The 21924-nt window shown below is 39.1% G+C and overlaps 1 protein-coding gene and 1 long non-coding RNA gene across 2 annotated transcripts in view; both read left to right on the forward strand.

Moving 5' to 3' along the window:
* The window catches only part of MOB2 (MOB kinase activator 2), a 120256-nt gene that overhangs the window by 9709 nt on the left and 88623 nt on the right, over positions 1 to 21924 (forward strand). The window lies entirely within an intron of this gene.
* LOC148116502 (uncharacterized) lies at positions 438 to 9811 on the forward strand. Its single transcript, XR_015730277.1, has 2 exons — positions 438 to 9454; positions 9728 to 9811. It is a non-coding gene; the product is annotated as an uncharacterized LOC148116502 (long non-coding RNA).

Consider the following 21924-nt stretch of genomic DNA (forward strand, 5'->3'; position numbering starts at 1 on the left):
AGTGCAGCTCGCGCAGGAGCGGTGTTACATGGGAGCGCCATGCTGCTCCCGTCACTACCCGCGCTGCTGCGTTCTGGACCAGCTGGAGCCTCCGGGTGCTCCTCAAGGGGAGCCCCATGTAGAGAGCGTTGCAGTAGTCAAGGCGAGAGGTGACGAGGGCATGAGTGACTGTGCACAGGGAATCCCGATCAAGAAAGGGCCGCAACTGGCGAATCAGGCGAACCTGACAAAAGGTCCCCCTGGTTACAGCCGTCAGATGTTCCTCCAAGGACAGCTGCATATCCAGGAGGACTCCCAGATTGCGAGCCTTCTCTGTGGGGGCCAATGACTCGCCCCCAATAGTCAGTGATGGAGTCAACTGACTATATCGGGATGCCGGGAGCCACAGCCACTCAGTCTTGGAAGGGTTGAGCTTGAGCCTGTTCCTCCCCATCCCAAAAATTGTTCAGGGAGCCAAACTTTTAGGGAAAAAATTGTTATCCAGTGTTGTTTTTTGAGCTGTGGTGCTGCAGTGGTTAGAATGCAATACTGGAGGCTACTTCTGCTGACTGCCAGCTGTCGGCAGTTCAATATTCACTGGCTCAAGATTGACTCAGCCTTCCATTCTTCCGAGATCGGTAAAATGAGGACCCAGATTGTGGGGGGCAATATGCTGACTCTGTAAACCGCTTAGTGAGGGCTATAAAGCACTGTGAAGTGGTATATAAGTCTAAGTGCTGTTGCTATTGCTATTTATGAATCTAATGGACTCTGGCAGTATTTTTTTCAGACTGTTAGACTAAAATGGCTCTCCTTCAGCAATGTCATTCCTGAATGCAGCATGTCTTTGTACAAATAAAACTAGGACTTTCTCCCTTTCTTCCTCTCACATTTATACATGTTCTGTTCTGTGCTTTATCAATTGGTACATTGATTTGTTAGATCACTTTTTTCCTAATATATTGGTTGTTGGATCCATGTTAGATAATGTTAGATAAAATTGGATAACTCAAAAGCTGAGTTGAACTCGTGATTACATGAACAAATTTATATTATTTTCATTATGACAGTACAGAAGTGATTGTCACCATCTAATGAGATGTTAAAAGCCTCATATTCTAATTAATAACTAGGTCTGAATACACTTAGCTTTTTTATATAGGTTAAGATAATGCTATATTAATTTGCTTATTCTCCCTTGGGCAGATATTTGCTTCATTTTTGTTTTTATAAGTTACAGGAAACTACCTCTAAAACTTGTGATAGACAAGTTTTCCTTCAGTTACTCTTTTTTTTAAAAAAAATAGACATTTAATACTGGGACATTTCTCCCTTGTAAACTAAAAAAATGCAAAATCTGATTAGTTTAGGGTCAGTTTTGTCTTTATATTGAGTTACAGCAAAATTATAGTGTGGCTTTGTTAAAATAAATACACAATAAGTTAATATGGTATAAATTAAGAAAATAGTAGCCTAGTGAATTCTATTAATGAGATTCTTACCTTGCATTCATTATTTTAAAGAAATTCTTAAAGCTCTTGTTATATTTTTTAAAAATCAATTTGAATTATTTACTGTTTTTCTCAAAGCAAGGATTTCCCCTGTTTTGCAGTACTTTGCAGTACTTTGCACACATTATCTCTAAATGTGGTTTTATACCAGGTACTTTCAGTAAAATAGCTAAAAGTCATATAATTTTTTTGATTAAGCAGTTGGTATCTTCTAAACAGTGTGACTGAGACTTTCAAAATATTGATTGATTCATTGTGGGAATCTTCATAGAATCATAGGAATAGAAGGGATCTTGTGGAGATCTAGTTCAAACACTGCCCAGGGCTGGAATGCTTAGGCCATCCCAGACAAATGACTGTCCAATCTTTGTTTAAAAACTTGCAGAGATGGAGCTCCCATGACCTAGGAGGCAGGTTATTATACTACTTAATATTTATTCTGTTGTTAACAGTTTAACTATTACAAAGTTTAAGGTTTCATCTACATCAGGGCTGTCAAACTCCTGGTCCATGGGCCGGATGTGTCGTGCTGGCCACGCCCATTTTAGTGAAGGAAAAAAGTCCCGATAATCACATGATGCCGCCATGACGACGTGAGTTTGACATCCCTGATCTACATGAAGTATGCTTCCAGAATATGGTCTTAGTTCTGAGGGAGAACTTGCTCTCCTTTTGTAAATACTCCATTGTGTATTCCTCCAAGGCAGAAAAATGCAGTGTTTGAAACAGGACGCAAACAGGAAGTGCTCTTCACAACTAGAAATTACTAAGTCTGAAAGAAAACTGATGTAACAGTTTCACAGCTACAAGTTTTAAATTATGAGAAATATATTTTCTCATAATTTCTCATATCTTAGAAAATATATTTTCTAAATGAAACACCACGATAATATAGGAAATAAGAGATAAAGATTTCCTTTTTAAAAGTGCAATCATAACAGAAGGCTTACAATGGACACCCCCACTCCTCTTGCATGTTCTAAGGCAAAAGAAAAGCAAGGCAGTGTTCTTTTATCTAGATGGCAACATCTCTTCATTCCTTCAAGATACCAGCCAAATTCAGACATAGTAACTGTTAATCATTGATGAATAAACTCCCATAAACAAAGAGAACACTTAAACTTTATCATGTTACCAAGTATAAATGGACATCAGAAATCTTTTATGGCTTGTATGACATTGCATAAATAACAGATTGGCTGTTTTGTTTTATCTAAACTCTTTTTTGTTCCAAGAAATATAGCTATTTGAATGAAAAAGTCTACTGAATGCTAGAATAAAAAATGATAACAGTATTAAGGGCTTACTCTGACATACAGGACAAATTAACAATGTTAGATGAGATGATATTTACTGCAAGCTAAAGGTCAGCTCATGCACTTCAACATTATTAAGTACTTTGTCACAGTGTAAAAATAAATTGACACAAAGAATGTCTAAATTGCTTCCTCTATCCATCTTATACAAATAGTCAACTTTGAACTACTTTGTTGCATTTTAGACATAAAAGATTTAAATTAAGACAATAGATATTGTGGCAAAATGGCTCTTCTTTTAATGCAGAAGAATCAGTAACTATTCTTTTGATTGATACAATTTTATTTTTGTCTCTCAACAGTTGCATTGTAGAAAACCACAGAACTGGGTGTTGTTTTTAACAGTTCAGTGGATTCTGTTCTTTAGCTTAATCTATTCCAATTCTGATGTGATGTGCGAAAGATAGGGGCTACAAAGATCCAGTATAATGATATAGTGATTCAGAACTTGGAATACAAATCCGGAGATCAAATTCAAGTCTACCCTTGGCTAAAAAAGCTGTATGGATGACTTTGGGCTAGTCTTTTTCTCTCTTAACCCCTCTACATCGCAGAATACTGTTATGGCAAGAAAATGAAGAGAGAACTCTATAGAAGTCAACTTGAGCTGCTGAAGGAAATAAATATATCTATGTCTAAAATTTATAACTAAAAATATATCTAAATAAATACAATTTTTCAAGAGTTTTCTCCTATCATTACAATATCAATTACACTCATGGAGCGTTTCCTGAATTGAAGTATTTTCATGCCATTGCAATTACTTGAATAATATGATCTAAATGAAATTCAATGGTGAAAAAAGTAAGGTTCTACATTTAGGCAAGAAAAACAAAATGCACAGGTACAGTATATGTGGTACCTTGCTCAATAGTAGTGACTGTGAGAGGGATCTTGGAGTCCTAGTGGACAATCACTTAAATATGAGCCAGCAGTGTGCTGCAGCTGCCAAAAAAGCCAACACAGTTCTAGGCTGCATAAACAGAGGGATAGAATCAAGATCATGTGAAGTGTTAATACCACTTTATAATGCCTTGGTAAGGCCATGTTTGGAATACTGCATCCAATTTTGATTGCCACGATGTAAAAAAGATGTTGAGACTCTAGAAAGAGTGCAGAGAATAGCAACAAAGATGATTAGGGGACTCAAGGATAATTATAAAGAACGGTTACTGGAATTGGATATGTCTAGTCTTATGAAAAGAAGGACTAGCGGTGACATGATAGCAGTGTTCCGATATCTCAGGGCCACAAGAAGAGGGAGTCAAATTATTCTCCAAAGCACCTGAGGGTAGAACAAGAAGCAATGGGTGGAAACTAATCAAGGAGAGAAGCAACTTAGAACTAAGGAGAAATTTCTTGACTGTTAGAACAATTAATCAGTAGAACAACTTGCCTCCAGAAGTTGTGAATGCTCCAACACTGGAAGTTTTAAAGAAATTGTTGGATAACCATTTGTCTGAAGTGGTGTAGGGTTTCCTGCCTAAGCAGGGGGTTGGACTAGAAGACCTCCAAGGTCCCTTACAACTCCTATTCTATTCTATTCTATTCTATTCTATTCTATTCTATTCTATTCTATTCTATTCTATTCTATTCTATTCTATTCTATTCTATTCTATTCTATTCTATTCTATTCTCAGTTGTTTCTTACATGGAGTTTGTTAATATGGTTTTCAGTGTTCCTAAAAATAACATTGCCTTTATGTACTGTGTAGTACTTCATTAAGCTAAGAACTTCATTTAGTGTTGCACAGGAGACTAGGTTGACTTCAATGAGTCTTAGAAGAGTTAATCCCACAACATTGCTATCACAACTTCAATTTGCCACCCAAAATTAACATTATTGATTGCATCTGTGTAACTCTAATGTTGTAAAATACTTTTTTACTAGCTACCTGTGTGGAAATATTATTTTATTTAAAGATACATTTAAAGTGATACTTGACAGTAGGCAGGCAAAAACTTTTAAGTATGTTTAAGAAGTTAAGAAAAAAAAGTTCTGCCTGGAAGACAGAGTATTTCAAGACCCAGAAAACTATTTTCACACTGAAGCTATGCATGCTGGAAAACATTTGCATTTTTTCTTTTCATTGGTAGCACATAAAACTTGAAATTATAATTAAGTTTGTAACCGCAGTAATTATAGCAAGGAGTGGGTGTAAAAAACATTTTCAAATTATAGTACTATACCTTTGGCCCACGTCAGTTCTACCTGCACTTTCATAAACAGTTATTTTGTGGCACAAGTTGATAACATATTTAGTATATTGTTATCCAGAAGAGACAAAGCTGACTATTAATATATTTTAGAAGGTTTTTAAATAAAAAATATAATATGTCTAAAACAAAGTCATCAACAGATGGCAGCATCTAGCCATCCTTGGCTGACTTCAAGGAAGGTCAGCAGGACAAAACTGTTGAGGAGCTTGGATGGGAGACCACCTTGAAAATAAATCTGGAGAGCTGGAAAGAACATATCCAGACAATGGAAAGGGCAACCATTTCCATGTTATTGCCAAGAAAAGTGCATGGAACAGTCTCTGCAATTATCTGGATTTGCATCCAACTTGAGACGGGGCGTTGGTCCTACCTAAACACCGATTCTCTCTTGCTGCGGGATGGTTCAGGAATGGGTTGATACAGTCTGATCTGCCTGGAGACTGAGTCATAATTTTCTGGCCATTCCTCCACGTCTCTCCGTCAGGCCCCAGTTTTTGGTGATGAAAGACCTGAAAGAGGATCTAGGCCAGAGCATTAGTAAGCCCCGGCTCCAGGCCCACGCGATGATGGGTGAGACTGAAACATCCCGCAGCAAGAGAGAATCGGCATTTAGGTAGGACCAACACCCCTTTTCCTAATCTGCTGTGGGATGGTTCAGGAATGGGACATACCCAAGCCTGGCTGTCCTAAGGGCGGGAAGCCAAAGGGCCTAGAGCACCCCCTAAAAAAACCTGTTGAAGGGCTAAATGAACCTGTTGAAGGACCCTCCTTCTGAAGGATGCCTCCGCAGAGGTGAAGACGTCCAGTTTATAATGCCTGATGAAAGGCGAAGGAGTAGCCCAGGTAGCTGCCCTGCAAATTTCCTCAAGGGAGGCTTGTGTGGCCCAAGCAGCGGTGGTTGCTGTGCTACAAGTGGAATGCGCAGTGATGCGCCTAGGTGGTGGCAGTGCGTTAGTCTCATATGCACGGGCTATGCACGCCCTGATCCAGCGACCTACAGTGGAAGAGGACACCTTGGTGCCGAGCAAGGTAGGCTGGAATGAAATGAATAGAGCCTCGGTCTTCCTGGAGGGCACGAGAGATGTATACCTTAAGGGCTCGACACGCATCCAAGGTATGCCATTTCTTTTCCAAGGCATGAGAAGGCCAAGGGCAAAAGTTGGCAAGATGACCTCCTGGGCACGGTGGAACCAGGAGTTAACCTTGGGAATGAATGAGGGGTCTAGCCGCAAGATTACCTTGTCTGGGTAGAATATACAGAGGTCGGCCCTCACTGAGAGGGCCACCAGTTCAGATATGTGCTGTGCGGATGTTATAGCCACCAGGAAGACCACTTTAAGGGTGAGATGGCAGAGGCTCGCCATTCTCAGTGGCTTGAAGGGAGGCTCCGTGAGGGCCCGCAATACCTTAGGTAAATCCCAAGTGGGATAACGGTGTATGACTGGAGGCCGTAGATTACTGGCACCCCGGAGGAACCTATGGATGATGGGGTGGAGAGCGAGGGACTCCCCTTCCTTGCCCAACAGGACAGTGGAGAGGGCAGCCACATGCCGCCTGATGGTGTGAGCCAGTCCCTTGTCAAGGCCATCCTGAAGAAACTCCAGCACCTGTGGAACAGAAGCTGAGACAGGATTAATGCTGTGCGTAGTGCACCAGATAGAAAATACCTGCCAGGTATGGTTGTAGATCCGGAAAGTGGACTGCTTCCTGTCCTCTTGAATGGTCCGGATGACCCTCAGAGAAGGCATCCCACCTCAGGAGGACCCCTTCAAGTGCCAGGCGGTCAGTTGGAGCCATTGCAGCTCTGGATGGAGTAGGACCCCTGGCTGAATGAGATCCTCCGTGAGGGAATCCTCAAAGGCGGTGAGATGGATAGCACGATGAGATCCGCGAACCATGGTCTCCGGGGCCAATGAGGGGCCACTAGGATTACCTCCACCCCTTCCAAGATGATCTTGCGGATCACAGCTGGAATCGGGTGGGGGCGGGAATGTGTAGAGCAAGCCGGGAGGCCAGTCACAGTGGAGTGCATTGGTCCCCTCTGCCCCTGGGTTGGAAACCTCGTGATGTAGCGAGGAAGATAGGCATTGAGGTGGGAGAGGAACAAGTCCACAAGTGGGTGGCCGAAGCGGGAGCAAATGTCCCGGAAGAGATTGGGGTGGAGACACCATTCAGAGTTGTCCACCGTGGTCCTGCTCAGGAAGTCCACCCGCGATGTGGTCTGCCTTTAGGGAGAGAATGTTTGCTTTTGCCCATCTCCCGAGACAGAGGGCTTCCTCCATGAGCTGCCGTGGATTGAAAAGGGAAGCGGCATGACAAGCCGTTTCCTGTATGGGTTGCGCTGCCTCACCCAGTTCAAATTGCAGTTAAGATGGCTGCCTGGGATCCAAATGTGCCACGAAGTTAGGAGAGGGGCGGCGGCAATGGCAGAGGCAGCGAGCCGCCTCTCAGCTGATTGACCTCACCACGAGGCGAAACAATGGAAGCGGAGGCGGCGTTGATGGCTGAGGCATCGTTGCGAGGCGAAAAACAATGGCGGTGCGGCGATAGCACCTGAGATGAGCTGCTTGTCAGCTGAGGACTTCACTGCTGGGCTCAATAGAGCAGCGTTGGTGGGAGCAGCTGCTTTGGCGGTATAATGGCCTCGCCTGGAGGGTTGGGGGGGGTTATACCTGCTGTTAAGGCAATAGGGCAATGTCTGGTCAAGGCCAGAGCCCCAGGAACCCTCCCCCAAGGCAGCGGCGGCGCTATCAGCCAAGGCTGATCTGGCCAGCACGCAAGCCTTCAATTTTTAGAAAAAAACTGAAGTTAGAATGGTCCAGGAATGGTTTGATTGAAGAGCAACTACCAAAGATGTCTCTGTCAGACGACTGAGTCGAAAACTGGGGCCTGACGGAGAGACATGGAGGCATGGCCAGAAAATTATGACTCAGTCTCCAGGCAGATCAGACTGTATCAACTCCATTCCTGAACCATCCCGCAACAGATTAGGAGAATTTACTGCTCCCACTGGATGTCTGATCTGAGTATGCTAAAGAGTATCAAGTATGAGCAATATTACCAGGAAATACCAGAGCTGAACACTAAATTGCAAATTGAAAAAAAGCATCTCTGAACAAAGCAGTGGCTAACCTCTTGCAGATTTAATGAGAAAATTATCATGACATATCTATGATTTCATGATTTGTAAAACAGGTGACCAGAGTCATCAACCTGAAGTTGATTTCAACTTGAAGACAACTTTTCTACTCATATAGTAAGTGGGGAAAATATACTAGCTCTATGTAGCTTAACTCAGAAGAATTTATCTTGTATTGAAACAGGCTTTGGCTTTGTTTTTTTTTTTAATGGAGACTAGTTGAAGTCTTAAAATGGTTATTTTCCTATAACGGGCACTGTGTATGACCCAGTTACATCTCACAGCAAAAAAAGAGGAAAAATGGTTTTTATGATGTTATTTTAAAATGACATTAATATCATAATGGCTACCACAGATACATAATTTGTATCCCATCAGCTCTGTATGATAATTCACATTGGCTTAATCAACCTACCATGCCATCAGCTTGGGATAAAATCCTTCCTCGTACGCAGGATTTAACAAACAGCTGTCATGCATGTTATAATGGCTGGTAGGTTGTTAAGCTTAATGGATCATAATTCAGAAAGCCATGTATCCAAGCTAGACAGCCACTGTTTTATTTGAATGATGGGTCTGTATGTTGCATTGTAAACTATCTTTGAAAGTCCGGGATCTGCAAAATTATGACAGCCATCTTACTTAGAATATAACTGACTTTCAAAAAATCATACCTGTATACTGCTGCCATTGTTGTATAATATTCTGGTTCCTAAGAGAAAAAATGCTATTTCACTTTTTAAAAATGTACCAATATTATATGATGTAAAAATATAAAATACATTTCTATTTTAATGAATAGAATTCCAGCTGATGTTACATCATCATTAGAGATAGCTATATTATAGAATAACAGTTGGAAGGAACATTGAAGGTCTTCTAATCCAACCCCTGCTCAACATAATAAAAAGGTCATAAAATCAAGTCAGGTCACATGGTGACCGCTTAATAACTGCAATGACTTATGACAATGACAGAAATTCTATGCTCAATTGTGGTTGTTAAGTGGGGACTACCATCACTTTGTGTAAATCAAGCTGTCTTCTGCTTGGTTTTTATGCATGTAGGAAAGTGTCTGTGTGTGTGTTAATATTTTCAACTTTCAAGTTTTCTCTGTTTTTAGTTGAAAAATCTTCCTTTTATATAATGCTTGATTATTAATTATATATTCTCACATTGTTTAACAATTCATTTTCTCTTGGTACTCTTACAAATTGTGTTTAAACATAGCACTAAAGATAATTTTACCAGTCTGTTCTGTTGTTCATTTCTTAAAGTAATAGCACAAGGTCCTGAGAATACAGGAAAGGAAATCTGTTATTTTCTTCTCTTTCTGCCCATGCACCAGCCTTACATCTGTGTAATGGCATGTCTGAAGATACTGTATTCCAATAGAAGAGAAGATCGTCACTGATATCCTCATCACCAAAGGAAATAATGGCAAATTTAAAATGCAAGTCTACAAAAAACCCAAAACAAACAAAAAAAAACACCAATCCATACCAACCAGGGCCCCATTACCAAAGGAGCAATCCAATTTTCCACAAGAGGAACAGCATAAGAACTACAGTAGTACAAGTGCACTGCAGCAATCCATAACACCAGGAAAAGGAAACAAACTACCTATAAATCATCTTCCAACAAAATGGATACCCTGTAACTTTATTAAAAATTATGACCATTTAGCCCACTATAGCACAATCAAAACAAGCATGAATGGGTTAATACTATATATCAGAAGCATCTCAGAAACAACCAACACACATTACAGCCGCATGACATCACCATAGCACACAACTAACCCTCTAAAACATCTTAAGCAAATCAAAAGACCCAGTAGCACACTACACTACACTACACTACACTACACTACACTACACTACACTACACTACACTACACTACACTACACTACGTCATAGAGTCACTCCTTCAACTGTGGGTCATTGGATTAGAACTTGCATTGCTAAGGCGTACAAGGTTCAGAACCTGCCAACGCCTAGGCATATAACAGCACATTCTACCAGAAGTGCAGCCACGACAGCAGCATGGGCGACACAGGCCTCTATTGAGGTATGTCATGCAAATACATGGTCCTCCCCATCTCCATTTATTTGACACTATAAGTTGGATTCCTTTGCCTCGGCAGTGGCAACCTTTGGGAGACGGGTCCTCCAGAGGGTTCATAGTGTCGGGGGGGACTTAGGACCAGACTGCACCCACCCGTAGGGGACAGGCTGGCTTTGGTATGTCCCATTCTGGATGTTCTTGATCCAGCTCTAGGGAGAATGGGTGTTCTGCCCCACCTCCGGATTCCCGAGGATATTGACACACACCAACGGTCCTTATCAAATTTATTAAGTAGCAAGAATAAACCAAAGTCCGGCAAAGGTTGGCAACCAGCCCAGAAAACAAGATATGTTAAGACTTTTCCAAAAATGCTCTGATGATAATTACAAGTTGTTTCCAGCAAGAAACTTACTAAAGGCATGTGACTTAAATAGGTTAAGGGAGTGGCCAATTATCCTCAAGCCTTACTCTCGAGGAGACCTCCTCCTCCTGAGTAGCCACTCCTGTCTTTTGGCAGCCCTGTGTGCTCGAGCATTGAGAAGAGGCTCCTCCACTTTGCTCTCTCCACTTGAAGGAGCCTCTGGAGGTTCTGAAGGCCCTGGCCGAGTCTCTGCCTCTGGCACCACATCCTCTTCAGCCTCCTCGCTGTCCAACGCGAGCGCCGGCTGCGCCGGCTGCTGGCACAACACTACACCAGCCTACTCGTTGTCAGGATCAGCCATTATCCGCGCAGGCTGCTGGCAGGCCACAACAATGGGCATTGGTCCTACCTGAATGCCATTTCTTGTAGAGCTGGTAGAGAGCATCCAGCCCCACCCTTACTAACGTCTGGGCCACAGTCCGGGAGGGGCTCCTATTTTACAGGTCACAAGTCTATTCATCGTTATGCCTTCGCCAAACTGGGAAAGCACCAGACCAGGAAGGAGTGACCAGATATGCAAATAAAGATCATGTGCTCAGTCTCCATGCAGAAGATATAGAGCTGATACCCATTGTGGATGCTCTCTACCAGTTGTACGAGAAATGGCATTCAAGTAGGACCAACGCCCATTTACAGACCATTTTAAAGAGATAATAAGGAAGCTAAGAAGGACGAGAACATATGCTCGCCATCAACCAACAACCAGATAAACAGGGATTAACACCAGACACCCTAGCAAGAAAATGATATCCTAATCAAGGAATTAACAAGGAAAAAACCACACCCTCATCAATACTGACAGGGCAAGCTACTGTAATAAACAGGGAGTGAACCTCACACTCACTAGCACTGATGCTGTTACTTAGTTAGGTAGTGTAACATATTTACAAGCAAACAAGGACAGAGAATACCAGTGATTTCCCAAATTGTATTTCCTTTGATGGAGTGAAAGCACAAGTCTCTTTTATCCCTCTTGAAATGTAAACTATATTTGAAGTCAGAAAATAAGAAATTTGAAAACAAGTGGACTTCCAATTATGGCAATCTGTTTTTTGTGCTGATGTATGATGCACAGAATTGTAAATATGATGTTACTGCATCTCACAAGACCCTAGGCAGCTTCTATAATTGTGCATTGCTGAGGAAAGCACTTTTTTTTTAGCTTACCAAGTTGATTAGCATTTTTGAACAGAAGAAACAATTGCACTGTCTTCTGAGCTAAAAATAAGTTATTCTGTTTTTAAGAAATGAGTAGCAGGTTCTGTGACACTGTTACTTATGTAAGATGATCTGTAGAAGATGACCTTATTTGGTTCTCTTTAACTTGCTTATTTTGAATATGCTATGTTTTATCCTGCAGTCACCCTTTTAATAGGCAAGTGTGCACAATTTATTTTTTGTTGGTGACTTTAATTCTTGTGAGGTGCATTCTCTGTTTTGCCAGACAAAATACATTTGATTTTTTAAATTTGTTTTTTGTAGTACCAGCCACTAAAATGTGCCATACTTGTGCTAAGGTGTTTTCTCTTTTTTATAATAATTTTATTAAAGTTTAAAGATAGTAAGATAAAAAAACTAATAGAAAAATATGAAAAGTTTTTTAAAATAAAAACTGCATAGAAAAAATATTTAAAAAAGAATACGTATGTATGTGCATAAAGAAAAGAGATATACAAAGAAATGGCAAATCATTAAGTAACGTGCTTTAACCTTAATCAAGTAAACCCACTCTAAATTACTTTATTTTTTAACAAAATTACTTCTAACATTCTCCAAAAGTATAGCAAAATATCTCTTCTTCCAAGGTTTAAGCTATTCAAGGTTTTAACCTTGATCAAATAAACCGATTTTCTATTCCTTCTCTTTGTTTTTAATAATCTTGATCTTTAATCTTTTTAAAAAGTTTCCTAGAACCTGATTTCTTTTTGTTTACTCTTGTCTCTTCTCAGAAACTCTTTCAAAATTTTAACATGTCTCTTTTGTAAATTCAAAATAAGAAAATTATTCAATTATGTTTTTCTTTTCACATGGGATGGTTAATCTCAAAATCTTAATATTTTTATAGAATTCTAAACAACCTACTGGATTCTTATAATTAATTTCAGAGACTTATTTCAAATCCATCTGATTTCTTGATTCATTTATAATCTTCCAAAATTAATATTCTAATCACCATTTTGGTATTCATTCCAAAAAAAGACTTTTTAAAAAAAGTCCTTAAACTTGCAGAAGAGTTATTTCATTAAGGTTTGATGGAATTTTACTCAGTGTAATGAAATTGGTGTTTCTGAAAGTTATTAATGTCCATAATTTCCAAAAGTGATTAAGAAAGGAAGCATGTGAACCCAATGTCCTTTTGAAAGGCATTGAACCACATCTTGGGTGAAGATGGCAATCCCTGGACTCCCAGAGCTCTAAACTCATCCAAGACTGCATTATTATAGTCTCCTTGTGAGGAGCTGCTGTATGGAGTGGAGTGCATGTGGTCTATCCCGAGTCTTCTCTTTGTCTGGAAAGAAATTCCAAGAAGCTGGTCCCTTCACTGGCTCCTCATTTCACCACAATTACTGGCTTTACTCCCAGCAAAGCTGTCTTCAGTTCCCCATTGCTTCCCCAAAATCTCAGGTGATAAGATGTTTTCATTCAGTGTATTAAACCTCTGGAAGTGCTCAAACATCCCAAACCCTTTGAGAAGTCATTCGACCATTTATTGTGTGATCAGGGTGGGTTCTACTTACCTTTACTACTGGTTCACAACAGGGCCGCGCGCGCACGCCTGCTTCGCTTGCACGCGTGTGCTCTTTTGCGCAAGTGCAGAAGCATTTTCATGACATCAGGGTCAGTGGGCGGGGCCTCCTGCTGGTTTTACTACCGGTTCTATAGAACCAGTGCGAACCGGGGGCAACCCACTGCTGTGTGTGATACTCTATAATGATACAAATGTGTGTGTGTGTGTGTGTGTATATATATATGTGTGTCTGTGTATATGTATATGTATATGTGTGTATATCTGTCTTCTTAGGAAGACAGGAAGAAGCAGGAAGAAAAACTGCTGTCCTCCAATCACAACATAGAGTTACAGACTAACCAGCATATGCCAGCAGCAGCAAACATAGAAAAGCGACAGCTCCGACCTCGCAACACACCCACAGCTTCTAAACTAGATAAGAGCCTGAAGATGACAGGGTTGTGAGCCTGTCGAAACGTTGCTATAAGAAAAACTTTTAAAGTTACTGGTAGGATTTTAGCTAAGGTTTTAAAGGACCTTGCAGACTGCTCTGTAAGGATTTTTAGAAGATTTTAAGCTAGGATTTTAATCAGAATTTTAAACATTTTAACTAACTTATTTAATATGACACGGGAAAACACCAGAGATTTTAATTTTTTGCGTGCGTATGTATGTATGTATGTATGTATGTATGTATGTATGTATATATAGATAGATAGATAGAGAGAGAGAGAGAGCGAGAGAGAGAGAGAGAGAGAGAGAATAGAAAATGAGTTCATATATTTATTTTAAGTGCAAAATAATATTTTATTTGTATCTTCTATACAACTTTGTGTTGTTTTAAGCAGTGCCACAAAACCTGCATGTTGTTTGACTGAGGTGCTTGTTAAATCCAAAAGTTTATTATGAACCCTTTATTTGCTATGTCATTCTGGCCAATTAGTTTTAAAGATATATCACATTTGATGATCTAATATTTTAACATTATCTCTGGAACTATTTCAAGGAGGGAGAATTGAGTGACATGGTAAAATGTACACTTCAAAACTCCATACTTGTTCTTGATTCCCATAGCCAAATACAGATAATCAAGACTAGCATACTGAGTTTTTAAACCAGATGGATAGACCCTAATAGATTATGGGTGTTTCACTTTCTTTTCCATAATGGATATGACTGGGCATTAATATTCTTCTGCCAAATCAGGTCCCAGTTATAAAGTGATGTTCATATGTTCTTTTATCTTGTGATGTCTTTGGTGGGAGCAAACCCCACACTCACTAGCGCTGATGATGTTACCTACTTAGGAAATGAAATGTCTGCAAGCAAACCAGTAAGCTGGGAGAACACCAAGGACTATATAGTTCAACTTTGAGCTGCAGATATTTTCTTCTATTGGATTAGCACCTTTTCATTTGCATTGACCTAGTTTTCATTAGCAGCTTTCTTTATGGCTTGGGATATAAGTATCTGTATTATTGCCTGCTCCAGGAAGAACTGATCTGTTTGGTCCATAGACACTCCTCTCCTCCCCAAATGAAATGGGGGAACCATGTTGTTATTTGTTGGGGGCCTCCTATTATGGCACGGGTGTCAAACTTGGTTCGCATCATGTGACGTCCCGAGAAGTATCACGACGTTTTTTGCCTTTGTGGAGCTGGGGTGGGTGTGGCCTGTGCGTGACACATACGGCCTGCAGGCTACCAGTTTATGGAATAGCTCCAGAGGTTCAGATAGCACTCCTCCTTTCCATGTTTCAGAGGGCAATTAAGAAAGAGCTGCATGACATTGATTCGTGAGAACTTCTCTGATGCTAGTGTTTGTGTGCATTATGCAGGTAGGGGAAAGCGTTAGTATTGGTTTTACAGATTCTATTTGTTGTTACTGTGACTCTGTTAGATTTGGCAGTATATAAGTATTTTTTATCAGTTGACTAGCTTAAATATGATTCCATACACTTTCCACGTTACCAACCCTCAATTTCCTAAGTGCATAGTTAAATAATATACTAACATATTGTGAATGCTGTTATACATAAATAAAACAAAGAATTTACTGAAATTCCACAGGAAGAATCATAATCTGTCCCTTTTCTAGAAACTGAAAGATGGTGATTGTAAGACAGATCTGTGCTGCCTACACAGAAGTGGTTCCTATGATTACCTAATTTGTTCAACTACAATTTATTCTGGTTATTTGACTTGCCACTTTGAAATATTTTCTGCTTCTCTTTTCCTGTGTGTACTCGGATCGACATGCAGTGTATCAGTGTAGTTGTAACAGCGCTTAAGTGTACAGTGACATTTTCACAGCTCTCTAGTGTAATATGAAAGACAACTCTATAGCTTTATCTGGAGCAGCTGTTTCTGTTCTGTAGATTGTGGTAGGGTGGAGTGACAGGGAAAAAAGTCGTAGGTTTTACAGCAAATTAGGCTGTAATTGACCTGTGTCCTTAAGCAGGCCTGCAATCTTAAAATCTACCTATGTGGTCTTGGCAGGATAAGTGAGCTTTGGTTTTCTGTAGTCCAGGAATGGTCAGCATGTTACCCCCATCCTGCAGATAATTTAAATAATTAGGAATGGGAAGAATGTAACTGTTTTATAAGCAGAAACAGAAGCAATTGAAGCATTTTGAAAGAAGAATTGGGATGTTGTTTATTTAATAGTTTTTCTTGATATTTCACAGCATATATATTTAGCAATCATAGTTACTAAACTTTTGGCATGTGTCAGTTATTTCTATAAAATAAGAGGATAGGATTGAGACTGATACTATTGTGTTTTAGGTAGCTCAGTGAGTTTCTGAGTGAGATTTGAAGTAAGGGCTTCCAATTAAATGTTTTTATTACTATGGGATAATCACAACTATGTTAACATTAACATAACAATAACAATAATAATGGAAAAGTCATAGAAAATGAAGAAGTTAATTTGCTCTGGGACTTCAGAATCCAGACAGGCAGGCACGTGCCACATAACACCCCGGACTTAACAGTTGTTGATAAGAAAGACAAAAATGTCTGGATAGTGGATGTGGCAGTGCCTGGAGACAGCAGAATAGAAGAGAAAGAATTGGAGAAGATAAAATACAAAGACCTACAAATAGAAATAGAATGAGTATGTCAAAGGCAAGCAAGGGTAGTACCAATAGTAATAGGTGCCTTGGATGCAATCCCAAAAGAACTGGCGCACCACTTGAACACCATAAGCATTGACAAATTTGCTATCAGTCAATTGCAGAAGGCGGCTTTACTTGGAACAGCTTCCATCCTGCAATGATATCTGTAACACCGTCAAACATCCAGATTTGCCTATCCCAGGTCCTTGGTAAGGATTTGATAGGTAGACAAAAATGCCAAATCCAATCTGAATATCTGGATGACTGTGCGAATAATAATAATGATAATAATAATGATGATGATAATAATAATAATAATATAATAATAATAATAATAATAATAATAATAATAATAATAATATAATAATATAATAATAATAATAATAATAATAATAATAATAATAATAATAATAATAATAATAATAATAATTCCATGAAGTGACATCAACAGGTTGTACCTGCCAAGAAAAACAGGGGGCAGAGGACTATTGCAAATCCATCAAACTGTAGAAGAAGAAAAACAAACTTTGAATGATTATGTGAACCAAAGTACAGAAAAATTGTTGAAGGCTGTGAAAACAGAGAACATTATAAAAACAACAGAAACAAAGGCAGAATATAAGGAAAAACAGCTGGATGACAGATTAAATAGATGGAAAACCAAAGCTTTGCATGGACAACATTTGAAAAACATTGAAAGAAAATGTGATGACAACTTTACATGGGCATAGCTTAAGATGGGAACCATCAAGAAAGAAATGGAAGGTTTAATACTCGCTGCTCAAGAACAAGCACTACAAACTAATGCCATGAAGCGAAGATACAAAAATCCACCGACAATCCAAACTGCCAACTTTGCAATAACAAAGTCGAAACTGTTTCACATTTAATATGTGAATGCAGCAAAATCACACAAACTGATTACAAAGCTAGACACGACCGAGTTGCTAAATTAATCCACTGGTCATTATGTAAAAAAAGTCATGGGAACATAAAGTGGAAAAAGTTATAGAAAATGAGAAGGTGAAGATCTTGTGGGACTTTCGAATACAGACAGATCATCACTTGGAACACAACACGCCAGATATCATAGTTGTCGAAAACCGAAACGTACAATTTATTGACATTGCGGTACCAGGAGATGCCAGAGTCGAAGAAAAAGAACTGGAAAAATAATGAAATATCACGACCTGGCCACCAAAACTAGATGGCTATGGATGAAACATGTAACAGTGATACCCATTGTCATTGGTGCTGTGTCCAATAATTTTATAAGATACATCAACAAATTACAGCTTCCTGCAATAACACCAGTGGAACTGCAAAAAACTGCGCTACTTGGAACATAGTACATCTTAAGAAGGTACTTGGTTGATACTAGGATGCTGGCAGCAACCTGTATCAACCATTATAAGAGCCTTGATAGTACAGTGGTCTACGCACCCTGTTATTAACACAGCTGCCTGCAATTTACTGCTGGTTCGAATCTCTCCAAGGCTCAAGGTTGACTCAGCCTTCCATCCTTTCTAAGGTAGATGAAATGAGGACCCAGTTTGTGGGGGCAATAAGCTGACTTTGTATAAATATACAAAAGTATGAAGGCTATTGCTTAACACACTGTAAGCCGCCCTGAGTCTCCGGAGAAGGGCGGCATATAAATCAAATTTAAAAAAACAAAACAAAAAAACATTAGCACCAGTCAATGGTATTTGTGATGCATTTTTGAATGTTCAGTTGACTGAGTTTCATGTTTAATGAATAAAGTAAATCATCATCATCATCATCATCGTGTGTTGTCCTGATTGTAATTGGAGTCCTTGGAGCAATACCCAAAGGGCTACCTCGCTATTTAGAAATTCTAAATTTACCGGACTTGAACATTTTGACTCTACAAAAAACCACCCTACTCGGAACAGCTTACATCCTCCAATGATACCTTAACAGTTCCTAGGTCCTTGGTTAGGACTCGAGCTGCTGAGCTATTAACCAGCCTCAAAGGCTGTGAATCTCACCAAAGATTAACAACAACAACAACAACAACAACAACAACAACAACAACAACAACAACAATGTTAGAGTTGATGGGCTCAAGGAGTCATGGCATCCTTTTTATGGAACATTCTCTGCCTAAAGTGAAATCAGCTCTATCCCTATTTAGTTTCCAGAAATCCCTCAAGACATGACTTTGTCATAGGCCTCTGAGTCTTAGGGGACCGGTGACATCTTGAAGTGGCTCTCTTGTTAATCTGATCTCTTGTGTGCCATATGTTTTTTAAACTTCATAATAATGATTTCTTGAATGCATTTTACTGTTTTATATCTTTGTTATACACTGCCCAGTCACTTCTAGTGATAAGGGCAGCTATATAAATAGCATATGTAAATATATAAATAAATTACAAACCTCCATAGCTCAAAATCAATCCCTTGAAATTTTGCTTCAGAATTATAGGAAGCTGATGCATGTAACTTGATATTTTTTGCAGTATACTTCTCCCAGACAGTCATGCATTGTTTCAGCACCAATTCTGAGACTAACCCACATACAATCTCCCATTTTAAGTGGACATACTTTCATCTAAGAAAATCAGGTTGAAAATAAGACGCTATCTTGCATTTAATTTATTTAGATGTAATATTCTAAAGAAACTTTGCATATCAATACGTTTCAGTAGAGATCAAGATAATGTACATAAAGTGAATGATCAGGGTGGATTTGATTTAAATCATAATTTAAATCTAGTAAAAAGGCTTCATTTAAATCAACTCAATTTGAATCATTATTTTTAAAGAGCAACTGTCATCTCTGTCCTGCAATGGCTCCTCCTCTGACCCGCTGTTAACTCTTTAACAGTCCCAATATTGCAGAATATACAGCCTCATGCTACATAACTAAGCTCCATGTCATGCTGAATAAACTAAATGATTAATGTATCTTAAATAGAAAACTATCTTTAGATAGATTTTTACCCCAAAAGCATTTTATTAAAATAAATTGAATAAAATTTTTTAAAAATCCAATTTAAATAAAAAAATCCGTTTTTTTTTTAAAATCATTGATTTTTATCCACCCTGTGAATGATATCTTGTTTTAAGTAAAAGTCTCAATCGGAGGAGTTGGTTTTTGTGCAACTGTCCTTGTGAGTTTGGTTTGCTTTTTTCCTGTGACAAAGAACTAAATGAATCTAGTTCTAAGTACTATTCAGAAATGTTTAGAATACGAAAGTTGTCAGAGACACTCTTGCTTCATAACAATATGAAGCAACATACAATTCTTGCTGTAATTCCTGTAAAAACGTATCTTTGCCTCTTCTGGGAAGAAACAGTTAGCTTGCCTCTGTGTTTTAAACTGCTTGTTAATCAGTGAAGTCAGATCATGAGCCAGTGTACTGCATTGTGTGTAATGCTGCACACGTTTTAATTTGAAATGAGTAGTAGTACATAATTACTCTTAAGCAAAATAGTTTGTACTTTATGCAGAAGTACTCAGATTGAGGAATGATATTCTGTCCTTCAGTAAAGGTACTGGAAAAGTACCTACAGCTGTCCAGAAGGTATGGTTATTTAGGTTTCTCATCGCATGTTGCCTTTAAGTGCAGTTGATCTGTGCAGCACTGTTTGAATACTTGCCCTTTCTTGTCCTGTTTCTCCCCCCCAGCCCATTTTCCATCTCATAATTGGAATGTTTTACAATGATAATGAGGTTGGCAAGCACAGGGCTTTTTACTTGCTGCCAAAGTAAAATATGCAAACAAGAAAAGCAACAGCTTCTTCCTTTCTTCTTTCCCCACCATTTGCAATGAAGTGGCTGGTACCACTTTGTTCATGCTGCAAGAAAGATAGAATGTCCTGCCTACAATTTCTGACAGATGGCCTGGAATCAATCCACATTGAGCAAGATAGGGCACTGTCACACATTGGCCATTCTACTGTTTATGATTAAACAGGGAAAAGACAGTTTGTCTGATTTTATTCAAAAGCAAAGCACTATGTACACTCTGTGCAAAGGAAACCTTGCAAATACTATGGAGAAATACAAATTACAAATGTAATTTGTACTTACATTTTACAAATTGGAGGATTCTGTGTTATAGATAGAAATGTCAAATTAAAAACGTAGAAGTTCAACGCTAAAAGTAAAAGAATAGGGTCATTTTGCTACCATAAATCTTCAAAATATAGTTGAGAAATCTAACTCCTGATTTGTAGCTGAGTACATTTGTGAACCTCAGCTATCTTTCTTTCAGAACTGTGTGAACATATGTACAGTAGTTTCTCTTCCCCTGGAAGAAGAGTAGAATAGAAGTGTGTATGTGAATATATGCCACTTCATTTCTCTTTTCATTTCTTAATGGTTGCCTTTTCACAATCAAATTATTTGGTCCAGGTTTATCTGAAAAATCAATTTACTGCATGAAGCTTCTTGGGGAGATCAGGGAGATCTTTTTTTTTCCTGGATGGATTCATCTGAGGTGAAGTGAGTAGTCACTGGGGAGAACTATTTTAACTGTTAATTTCTTCAATGGAGCCTGGAAGAAGCTTGTTGGTTTATGAGTTAACCTTTCAGTGTTAAACAACTTGGTAAATTTGCAGCCAAAATGGCGTCATACTGGAAAAAGCAGTCCGTTGGTTTGCAATAGTACAAAAATCTGTTAAATCCTAAAATCTACAACTTCCTCATCATTCTCAGTGAAGAAACCAAGTGTATTCAGAGAGCATGGAAAGCTACAGCCTTGGGACTAGAGTGTGAAGTGCTGAATGTAGTGCAGTGGAATTCACCCACACTCCCCATTGCAAAATTTGTTATAATTTCCTTTATATTAATATAGGAGCTGGCACCTTTTCCAGATGCTGACTGCCATGCATGATAGAAACTCCAAATACAGTAATGAAACATTAACATGATCAACATCTCAAAATAATCTTTGTTAGTATTTTGATGTGGGTATGGATACAGTGTTAAACTCTTAATGTTTTTAGCCCTTCTGAAAACAGTGATCTGAAATGGGCAGATTAAAAGAACTTTTGATAATTTGAAATACAGTACATGCCACTTTAAAGAGTATAGTGACTCAGCAAATACGTTTATATAATAAAGAAAGCTGCAGTTCTCCAGTGTACTGGAAGGCTAATCCAATTGTGTGAGTGTAGACTCCTCTTCCGCTTTGGAGACTGAGTCAATCAGATCCTCGGTCACACCTCATTCAGCTGAGCATGCCCAGAATTTGACTCAGTCATTGAGCGAAGGAGATGTGTGCATTCAAGGACAAATAGCCATCCCTTCCGTTGCTCCAAATGACAGCCAGACAAACCCTCCCATTGGCGGTCGACTAAGCCTATTTACCAAGCAATGGGAAACAACAACAACAGACACCTGGGTCCTGAATACAGATTAGGACCCTCCCTCAAATTTCTCTCCATATC

The sequence above is a fragment of the Pantherophis guttatus genome, chromosome 1, assembly GCF_059756535.1.
Source record: "Pantherophis guttatus breed Tessera chromosome 1, ASM5975653v1, whole genome shotgun sequence".
In the NCBI taxonomy this organism is placed as follows: Eukaryota; Metazoa; Chordata; class Lepidosauria; order Squamata; family Colubridae; genus Pantherophis; species Pantherophis guttatus.